Source organism: Scardinius erythrophthalmus, assembly GCF_964197995.2.
Source record: "Scardinius erythrophthalmus genome assembly, chromosome: 6".
NCBI classification, from domain to species: domain Eukaryota; kingdom Metazoa; phylum Chordata; class Actinopteri; order Cypriniformes; family Leuciscidae; genus Scardinius; species Scardinius erythrophthalmus.
In genome coordinates this window covers 48,542,830-48,550,805 of record NC_138226.1, presented here as the reverse complement: position 1 = coordinate 48,550,805, position 7,976 = coordinate 48,542,830, and the positions used below count along the sequence as shown (strand labels likewise).

The following is a 7,976-nucleotide window of genomic DNA, read 5'->3' as shown; positions in this document are numbered from 1 at the left end:
GCGCGGCCGCGAACACTTGCATTTTCCTATTAACAGTGGAAACAACTTAAAATACTCTATCATTTCTGGTCAGACAGAAAATAATAATACATTATTCTCAACCACTTTTATTTGTGTAAACTCACAATAACAAGAAAACGCCGTGCTTTTATAAAATAAAAGAAACAATCAGACGCACTTTCATGATCCCCGTAAACTGGAGCGCGAGAACTGAAACAAAATATAGCCAGGCTAGAGCTTGAAATGTCCACTTTAAAACGAACAAATTCGAATCGAAAGCTAATAACTTCTGATTATGTAGGCTAATCCGGTCCGTGTAACGCTTTGCAGTTCTTTGTTCAATTTGCACCATCAAAATGAAACAAATGAAAAATTGGCTTCAAACTTTCATTTTTCATTTCTTTGGAATAATTCACAAACGGATAATTGTTTCTCAGTTTAATTTTCAATTCTACAAGCTGGGTTGTTGCGTCCGAGTCTGATTTTTGAACAAACATAAAAAATTACTCATTGCTCTGATTTTCCATTTCTCTGTGTTTTGCTCGCGGTTGGACCGTACCAGTTTCACTGGGGGGTGGAGCGGGGGGTGGGGATGTGGATGCATTAACTATATGCATTAGAGCGCTGTAGCTCACTTATTATGTGTAGGCCTATGGCATGTCTGAGTCTGACCATGATTTAGCCTATCGTCTACATGTCAGAACCAAACTGTGTGACTGCGGTTAACAACAGATTTTCTGAACGATGTGTGAGTGGAGTGCGCTTGATGATTATGAAAGTGAAATTCGTAGGTTAGTAGAGGAGCAGGGATACACATGCACACAAGTTCAAGAGGTCTTACAGCAGCAATATGGACTTGGGAGAGGTTCCAGTATTTCCTCCATTTCTAAATTCTGCGCAACGAGGAACATTCATCGTTTCGATTATGCACGGCTAGGGAGAGATGGTGTGGATGCAGTCGTTCGACCAGCAGTTACTGTTAGCGGCCCTGTGTACGGTAGAAAGATGATGACCGGGATGTTGAGAGCTTCAGGATACAGGCTAGGTGAAAGAGCTGTAAGGCGTGCACTGGCACAAATTACCCCGCAGTACACGCAGATGCGAAGAGAGGGAACTGCTCGCCAAACTAATCCACATGTCTATTACGCTGAGTATGCCGGTCACAAAATACACATGGACCAAAACGAAAAGCTTGTGGATTTTGGAGTGACTGAAGTTGTTGCCTCTGATGGTTTCAGTGGGAAAATTTTGGGATTTTCTGTAATGCCGATCAAAAATAATCTGATAATTTATGACGATGTGTACAGAGAAATCTGCTTGAGACATGGCCTTTTTGATCAGCTAAGAGTTGATCATGGACGTGAATTTTATTTATGTCTGTATCAACAAGACAATCTTAGGGACTTTCGCACTAATGTCAATAGACCCCCTTTCATTCAAAGTCAGTCAAGACAGAACCACGCTGCTGAAAGAAAGTGGGTCGAAGTCAACTCGCGAATAAACTACCCAATTAAGTACACATTGTGTGCCTTGGTCAACAATGGTTTTTTGGACATTGATGACCCCTTTTGGAAGCACTGTGTTTCAGCCATTGCTTCAAAATGCTGCATGGTTGGGCTACATAATTTCATCCCTGCCTGGAATGCACATACAATCCCATCCAAGGGCATACCCGATGCTCTTTTTGCAGCCCATCTCAGGACCGCTCGAATACCACATCAGTTCCTTCCACCTGCTGAGGAACTTGCAGCTGAATACATTAGTAATGGAGGAACTCTGACTTATCCTGCGTCCTTTGGACGAGACCCCCTCGATGGTCAGCCTGACCTTCAGGAGCAGAGGGAAACATTGCTGTTGTCAACCTGTAGTTGTGATGAAATGTTTTACGATTGTCTTTTAGGTCACAGTGGCCTATTCTGGGAGGGTTTGGAGACATATGCAAACATTACACATAGACTGGAGCAATAGGCTAGTGTGGTGTTATGTTGTTGTTCAAATTAAACAAAGTAGTAGCCTAGTACATTATTGAGAGTATTAAGATTTCCGCTCCACTATATCAGAGGGAAACATTTTTTTTGTTTTTACTTCACTATTTTTGTCTGACATCGTTACTGGTTACGTTTCAAATTGTAATTTCTTATTAAAGTCTCATTAAAAGTTGTCAGTTTTTTTTTTAGTTACTAGAAGAGGTTCTAGTAACAGGACAGCAACGCTACAATCATGCAAGATTATGAGATGCATTGCTGTATAACTCTGTATCTAATGGTAATAAAACACAACTTACACATTAATGCTGAAGAATTATTAATCCATAAAACAAACAATGCTGACAACAAACAGTTTTCGCAGAATACTTTAACCCCTGATTTCACAGACAAGGCTTAAACTGGTCCTGGACTAAAATGCATGTTTGAGCCGTTTTAACTGACAGCAATTTACAGTAAGTCATACTAATATACAATATGTCACTGTCATTGTTTTGTCACAAGATACACACTAAAAATGGGGTCAGGGTCACACGTAACATAAGACATAAGTACATTTGCAAGTTGAACTGGTTTATTTTGTGAACCATTGTAACATTTGGTAAAGTCAGAATTCAGTTTCTTATAATGCCCCACAAGATGTACAATAATGGGGAAACACTCAAACCAGACTTTATTTCAAGTATCTGAGCTATTTTTGTTAAACTGTAACAGTGAAATGACCCTTAGCCAGCATATTCTGCTAGGAAAGCAAAAATGTGCTATGGTTCATATAACAAGTGTTTGTTGAAGAAAAGGGAGAGTGTCTCTCTTTAAACGGCCTATTCAAGAACAGGAACAGATACTGCTGTTAAGCAGTAATGGCGATTAAGACACTGCATATGGCACCGAGCTACACAGATAAACTCAGCTGGCTTTTTTTAACTTATGCCCCTATATACGCATACAAAAATGTGATTCAGAAAAAGAAAAAAATACTCAGTCAGATGCCATACTAACCCCTGAACACCATGCCCAAGATTCTTAACAAAAAAAAAAAAAAAAAGCAAGGTGCTAAAATAAAATAACAAATGTTTTCAACATTATTTCTGACCTTTTGAGCCAAACTGTCAGCCAGACCACATTTAAATCACTGTATTTGTCAGTTTTGCCAGTACCTCACTCAGGCCTCTTAAAAACACCAGTTTGCCTGCGAACATATTTGCCTTGCATAAAAGGCAGCTGTCATTATCATTTAGATAGGTCTGGATACAGGTGCCACACCCTGCAACCTGCCCACAGCATGCCGTTATAACAAGCACAGAATTTGGGATGTTTGTGCATATCCTACATGCCAACGCATCTCGCAGAGAGGAAGCAATGGACAGTGACTTTGAGACTTGAGAAACTTTCTCCTTCACCTCTGCTAAGCCATCAATCTGTTGCACTACCTGTAAGACATTAGCCTTAATGTGGTTGACTGAAATGGTTAGCTCGTTAAATTTCTCATCGATGTTTTCAGCTAGTTTTGATGCAGAGTTTTTTATCTCAAGCTCAACGTCAAGCAGGCCATCTAGAACTTCATTTTCTTCGGGGTCCACTCTGAAAAAAAAGTGAAAAAGACATGTCCATTACTTCACAGACAATACTGCAGTCTATCTGAAACATTAACATTATCAAGATGTTAAGTAAAAAGCATCTTCCTTATTTCTATTATTACACATTTTAAAATGTTACTTTAAAATGATACCACCATGAATAGATGCTTTATGTTATTGCATGTGGCCAATGCAAGCTATTAGGTTTATGGTCTTTGTTTTCAATCTGTTTTCCTTCAGTTGTTTTTGGTGTTAAACAAGTTTTTTTTTTTTCCTGTTGGTGTTTGAAATGAAGCTGCTTTTAATTTTCATTGACTGATTGCATGAACCCATTATAGACTTACGAGCTATACATTTTTATATAATAAGAATTTGTTAGTGTTGTTGTCATTTGCATTATATTATTAGGCTTAACATTTTATGTTGACTATACAAAGAAAACAAAATGCTGACCAATGACGATGCCGTTTTCACAAATGTTCAAGCTATTGCTATGATGCTGAAGTAAAACTATGCCAGGCCAATTTTAATACTAGCTTAATAATAATATACAATGAGAAAACAACCCCAATATCATCTTGACTATCGACAAAGACATCAGTTATTGGCAATATCTCCAACTAGGGCTGTCACGATGTTAGATTTTTCACACCACGGTTATTGTGGCCAAAAGAATTCACAATATCGATATATCGCGATATCTATAGAATCTATATGGGGGGGGGACTCAATCTATGGCAAATTTTTGTGAAGGAAGACAAGCATGTGAAGTTTATCTGGTTTCAAACTGAAGCCAAACACTGTCTGAAGGTTTCCTGAAGAACTGAAAAGCTCTTAAACCTGTTGTTGCACTGGCGCCAATAAAGTCATGCAGATAGCAGATTTGAATAAAAAAATCAAGTGCAAATACAAATACAAAAATAAGATGAGTAAAGAAAACGGGGTTCTTAATTTTAATAATCACCCTTTATTAAATATATGAACACAGAAACCCCCTGTTAACAGTTAATGTCACGTTTCCCATTCCATGATGACTAGTAAAATAATAGCCGCGTCGCGTCTATGACAACTCCAGGTATTGCACACCAGACACGCACTTTCTCAGTTTATGGCCAGCAATATCATTATGTTTAAGGACATTATGGAATTGAGATAATGTCTGTACTATGTTATGATTATACTGTACAATTAAATACAATAGTTGCTGAGTCTGTGATCTGAACACTTTTTTCTGCGCTCTGTGTCGCGGCAGGATTTTGAACAAGGTCCTGAGCCGTTGCTGGGCGCCGCGGACAGACGCCGAATAGAACCGCGCTGTGCTTCTCGTCCGGTGTGTGTACACTCATACAGAATGTGTTCGAATTTTAAAGACGTGGCGCTGCGCTTCTCGTCCGGTGTGCGACCACCTCTAAGGTGCTGTTTTCTTTGAAGCCGAAGAACTCTGTTGTTAATACTGGCGAGCTCAGCTTACTTTTTTCGGGTGTGGAAAGAGTGTTTCACTCTAGCTGCGCGGGCGCGGACGCGGACGAGCGCTGCGTCTAGAAAACGCCAATATCGCCAATACCGGTATATTGTATTGCTCTAAATTAACACGATGTCGATATTTCATGCTTTGAATATCCCGATTATCGTCAATACCGGTATATTGCGACACCCCTATCTCCAACTATAGTAAATACACTATACTATTGTCTATCAGTGCAACGCTAATCTGGTGTTAGAATTCTAAATATTAAACATTGCTTTGAAGGAAAGGAGGAAAGAAGGAAAGGTGGTAAGTAACAGTTGATCAGGGAGATCACAGCAGTTCATTACAGCTTTACTGTTAGACTTGCAGGTAACCATTAGATACGATTTTTCTATACAGTGTATTGTTGCATGACTGCATACATTTAAGCATGTCACTTAACTTTGCCTGCTTTAAAGGCTTTGAGAAGCTTTCCTTTTATCACTGATAGTGTTAAATTAGTAAGTAATTGTAATTCCCATTCACTCATTGATCACTGTATTAGTGAGTTAAAACCAATAACATCATCCTTTGTCTGGTAAGTCACATAAGGCTCTGGCTCTGTTTTACACAGTTATCTAAACGCTCAGGTTAAATCTTAGATTCTCTTATCAGTTCTAAATCCAAATCTAACTGTGCATGCACATATATTCAAACACAACTATAGAACCAATTCTTAATGTGCATGTGAACGCCATCAGCGTTTCTCACAGGTTAGCGTTTAAATTCTATGTAGAGAAAATGGTGTCATCTTAGCAGCCCTTAATTTGTATCATTTATTTATCAGTCACACAGGGCTATTCTGGGACATTAGGTATACCTAACCTTACCAATCTAAAACATCATGCAAAGTCTGCCTCATGCTAAATACTGAAATGTTGGTACAGTGACAATACTAGCTGTGATGATGCAGTCAACATATAGTGAGTGGTGTTTACATGGTTATGCCTCTACTGCATAAAAGGTAATTTTGATTCCTGAAAATCTTTTTTTTTTTTTTTTTTTTTTTTTGCCTTTTCTTTTTGGAGGCACTTTCAACTCTTCCCGTCTTGAGCTTGGCCAGGTCTGCTGTTCTGGTGGCGTACACCTTCCGGCTTGATGTTTTCCAAAATTCCAAATCTAAAAATGCAACAAAATTATTAAATAATGCCCACATTATATTTCATGGTTTCTACTTAAATTTTCAAAACAGTTATAATTTTCAAATTTCTACAAAATTCACAAAACTGCACACACAATATGTGAGGAACACCTTAACTCTTGCACTATGTTCTTTGTTGGGCTTTTTCAGATATCGTGTTGCAGTGCACCCACTTACAACAGCCTAACACTAGAATACAGTACTTTAAATTTTTTTTTTTTAGTCTATGACCTTTGCACATACCACATTTTACATTGTGTACCAGAATATACAATAGTTTGCTTAAAATGATAATTTAAACAAATTGAAACATTTAACCAACACATCCCTTTTGCCTGCATGCAGTTAAAAAACAAACTTATGTACAACTAGGGTGACCACCACCATCATCCTCAGATAGACTCTTTGGGCAGTTGATAAACATGTGGACATCTGCAGTCAAATACCTTTGGTCTCTGATGTATCCGCAATTGCCAGCCCTTTGGCATCGCAGATACTGTAGCTGTCAGCGGAATTTAAATATTCCTGCACAGTTTGTCCCACTGCCTGCACACCCTGGCCTTCGGATATTGTGACATGTACTGTAGCTGTGATAAAGAAAAAAAAGTTAATAATCTAGTTATGCAGTTACCAACCCTAGTCCTGGAGTACACTCAATACTGCACATTTGTTTTATGTTTCTCTGACAAACCCATCTGACTCTGAGGTCTTGGAGTTTCTACTAATGAGCTGATGAGTTGAATCAGGTGCATTTGATTAAAGTCCACCGGATCTTGCAACAGACTTCAGTGCTGTGACGCATTTCTGAGTGAAACGGAGTATTGAAAAGGGGTTACATTTTAGCTCCTCTTTATCCATGGCTCATAGCAGACTGACGGTTGGAGTGGCGTGATTAAGGATATTCAAACTAGAAATTTGAGCTAGCAAAGTAAGTATGTTCCATTTTAAATTCATGAGGACTTTAAGGAGACATAAGCAGTGATTGGGGTACTCCAGGACCAGGGTTGGGAACCACGAATCCAGTTTAACATAAGCTACAGCATTTGAAGTACAATTTATGAACTAAAAGATCTGGCTAATTATACATACTGTATGGAGATATTTTCCCGCTGTCCTCAATGTCTGCTACATAAATTTGTTTTCTTGCTGATTTGGCCCTTCGGAGAGGGTTTTGAAACGTATTAGATGGGTGTGTAAAGGCAGGGGTCCCTTTTGGGCGACAGGATAATGGTGTTGAAGGGCCTGCAACTGGTGTCAAAACTTGTTCTTTGCTTGTCCCTGACACAGCAAATGATCCCCGGTCTCTCATGAGTGTGGTCTGAAACTGTCCAGAATGATCTGGAAAAAATGTTTCTCTGGTTATGTCGTCCTCTAAATAAAGACTGTCTGGCTCAACCTAAAGAGAAGGATACAATAAAGTTAGATTAATGTCACTACTAAATGTCTATAATTCTACTTATATATATATATATATATATATATATATATATATATATATATATATATATATATATATATATATATATATATATATATATATATATATATATATATATAAAATACAGTTTCTGAATGTTATTTACACACTCAAGAATGTAGAAGTTATTTCATGATTAAGTAGCAGAACACGAGATCCAGATCCAACTCCTCCCAGCGGATCTCCTGTACTGCAGTGAGGAATGATCAAGTATATAGTTCAGTGGAAACGTAGGCCTAATTTTACCGTGATATGAGGCAAAAAATTAAGATTCAACTTTAACAGGACA

At 38.3% G+C, this 7,976-nt stretch overlaps 1 long non-coding RNA gene across 1 annotated transcript; it reads right to left on the bottom strand.

The window, feature by feature from the left end:
- Positions 1–2,264: 2,264 nt before the first annotated feature.
- Positions 2,265–6,907, bottom strand: LOC308692832. Its single transcript, XR_014030378.1, has 3 exons — positions 6,657–6,907; positions 6,083–6,188; positions 2,265–3,566 (listed from the first exon to the last, which is right to left on the bottom strand). It is a non-coding gene; the product is annotated as an uncharacterized lncRNA (long non-coding RNA).
- Positions 6,908–7,976: the final 1,069 nt, after the last annotated feature.